The following is a 3,402-nucleotide window of genomic DNA, read 5'->3' as shown; positions in this document are numbered from 1 at the left end:
AGAGAATGTAATATAAACAAGCATGAAGTCAATAAAACTTGCACAAAGTAACACATTACCTGGCTGTGAGGTTTGTGAAGGTCCCCAATTATATCTTTGCCTCGGGAGATGGAAGCCTCTGGATCCTAAAGAGGCTTCCTCCATTCTTGTACGTCAGCCTCTTCCAGCAATGGTACCCCAGGGTTGCGACCTCCCTGTGCATACGTGTAAGTCCTGTCCTACTTGGGCTCCAGTGGAAATAGTTAAGCCTGATGATTGGGTCCTAGCTGCTGCATATGCATATAAGCTTTGTGCACAGAGGTAGCGCCACTCAGGTTAATACAACACTAATAATAGTCTCTATAATACAGTCCAGGCAGAGTATATCCTAAAATAATGGTATCTTCCTATAACAGCTTCATCAAATGTCTTCACTGACACATCAGTTGCCTTCCATTAGGACAGAAAAGAGCCTCCACCACAACCTTTGTGCTGGACTCATCATCTGCTAAGACCCTCTGGGGGGGTCTAATGTGGCCTTGGGACCGTTACCGGGTTATCCCCCACCTCTCTGGCAATTTCCTGGATCCCACCTGAATCATTCACCAATGAAGTCTGTATCTTTCTTATAAGTAACTAGCTGATTGCCCGGCGTTGCCCGGGTATGTATTTGGCTGGTGTCGGCTCCGCCCACTTTTCTAATGCTAACACAGAATTACTCAATGGCCTAGTTTGCGAGCTTTGCAGTCTTTGGCATCAATAATTTGCATTGAAATGAAACAAATCTGATTCGCTGTGGCTCCACCCTCTTTTCTGAATTTGAACCCCAGTCACCCAATGACCAACTGTACCAGGTTTTAAGTTTGTGTCCTTAACAGTGCAAGAATGGCAGCAATTGAATATTCCCCTTGAAAAGCAATAAATTAATTTGGATTGGCTTTTGTAGGCCCCACCCTCTTTTATGAATATTAATCCCAGTCACCCAGTAACCAACTGTGCAAAGTTTGAGAACCCTGCCATTAAAAGTGTAAGAATGGCTGCAGTTTACATTTTCCCAGGGAAATGTGTATTTGTCTCCACCCACTAATGACCGAGCATTGCCTGGGTATGTATTTGGCTGGTGTTGGCTATGCCCACTTTTTCTAACAGTAACAGACAATTACTGAATTACTCAATGACCAAATTTGTCAGCTTTGCAGTATTTGGCATCAATAATTGGCATTGAAATGAAAAAAATCTGATGGTCTGTTTGTGTGTCCACCCCTTTTCTGAATTTGAACCTCAGTCACCCAATAAATAACTGTAACCCAGTTTGGGACTTGTGCCATTAACAGTGCAAGAATGCCAGTAATGAAATATTCCCCTCGAAAATCAATAGATGAATTTTGATTGGCTTTTGTAGGCTCCATCCACTTTTATGAATAATAGCTGATGAATTGGCGTTGCCGGGTATGTATCTGGCTGGTGTTAGCTCCGGCCACTTTTTCTAACCTTAACCACTTTCCCCTCCACTACAGTATATCTACGTCAGCTGTGGCACCCTCCAAGCCACAGCCACGTAGATATACTGACCTGCTTGCAGCGCTGTTGTGCAGGGACAGGTGCGCTTCAGAGCGCACCCCCCGGCACTGTCAGCTGCCTTACTAATTGGCAAAAGGGAACATGTTCCCTTGTAGCCAATTAGTGACCCCCCCGCGGATGAATGATCACCGCTGTAGCAAACAGCGTGATCATTCATCTTTCCCCCTCCATGGCCAGATCGTAAAAAAAACACCCCTGCAAGATGAATATCTTACCTGAACTGGTTCCTGCGATCATCCTGCAGCTCCAGCCTCCATTCTCCGCGGTGCACTCAGCCCTGTGACGCTGAATATCCGGGTCCCGGCTTGATGACGTCATCAAGCCGGGACCCGGATATTCAGCGTCACAGGGCTGAGTGAAGAGCAGAGAATGGAGGCTGGAGCTGCAGGATGATCGCAGGAACCAGGTAAGGTGAGATATTCATCTTGCAGGGGCGTTTTTTTTACGATCTGGGGGGGGGGGGCATCGTGATAAGGGGGGGGGGCACATCAGGCTGCCCATAACAGAGGGTGGGGGATTAAAATCTGAATGGGGGGGTTTGAAATTATTATTGGGGCCCATCAGGGTAATGGAGTGGGGGATTTTATAATGGGGGCACATCTGATGGTCCTGAGGGACATAACTTAATGCTGGGGGGCACATATGCAATAATGGGGTGGGGGCGCTATTCCTGGGGACACATCTGGCTATAATGGGGAACACTGATCCTGGGGACACATCTGGCTATAATGAGGGGTGCTTATTTGTGATACGCAGCTGTATAAATATATGTGGGGGGGTCGCAAATGCAGGGGCATATCTGGCTATACTGGGGGGCTGATATTGGGGGCACATCTGGCTATACTGGGGGGGTCTGATACTGGGCACACATCTGGCTATCTATCCTTGGGGGACTTATTACTGATGGCATGTCTTTTACCTACTGTAGCACTTTGTATTTTTTACTAGAATTGAAGAAAACCTGAGAAATAATGCAATTTTAACGTTTTCCCCTCTTTTTTCCCGCTAAAATGCGCAGAAAAAAAAAATTATCGGGAAAAAATACCCGCCAATGAAAGTCTAGTTTGTCCTGAAAAAAATGATACCTAGATCATTTAGGTGTCGTGAGTAGGGATAAAGTTATGGCTGATTAAAAAGGGACACCGCTAAAGCGTCAAAACTGCTCTGGTCAATAAGGGGAAAACAAGGTCTGGATGCGAAGTGGTTAACACACAAATACTCAATGACCAAGTTTGTGAGCTTTGGGGGCTTTTTCAGCAACAATTTGTATATTCTCATAGAAATTAAACAAATTAGATTGGCTGTTTGTGGCTCGGCCCCTCTCCAGTATATGAACCCCAGTCACCCAATGACCAACTGTAGCAGGTTTGAGGCATCTGTTATTAACAGAGCAAAAATGGAAGGAATTTAAATATTCCCCTTGAAAATCAACAGGTGAATTTTGATTGGCTATTATAGGCTCCACCCACTTCCCATATTATTAATCTCAGTCACCCAGTGACCATCTGGGCAAAGTTTGAGAACCCTTGCCATTAACAGTGTAAGAATGGCTGCAATTTATATTTTCCCCGTGAAATTTGTTTTTGGCTCCGCCCACTTTTTGTAACCTGGACACACAGTCACTCAATGACCAAGTTTGTGAGCTTTGGGGTCCTTGGGATCAATCATTTGTAATTTACCAGTGAGATGAAACAAATCTGATTGGCTGTTTGTAGCTCTACCCCTTTTCTGAATTTGAACCCCAGTGACCCAATGACCAACTGTACCAGGTTTGAGGCTAATGGCACATTAACAGTGCAAGAATGGCAGCAATTTAAATATTCCCCTTGAAAATCAACAGGT

This window comes from Hyperolius riggenbachi, chromosome 2, assembly GCF_040937935.1.
Source record: "Hyperolius riggenbachi isolate aHypRig1 chromosome 2, aHypRig1.pri, whole genome shotgun sequence".
Classification (NCBI taxonomy): domain Eukaryota; kingdom Metazoa; phylum Chordata; class Amphibia; order Anura; family Hyperoliidae; genus Hyperolius; species Hyperolius riggenbachi.
The sequence above is the reverse complement of the archived record's forward strand: the minus strand, read 5'-3'. Positions refer to the sequence as shown.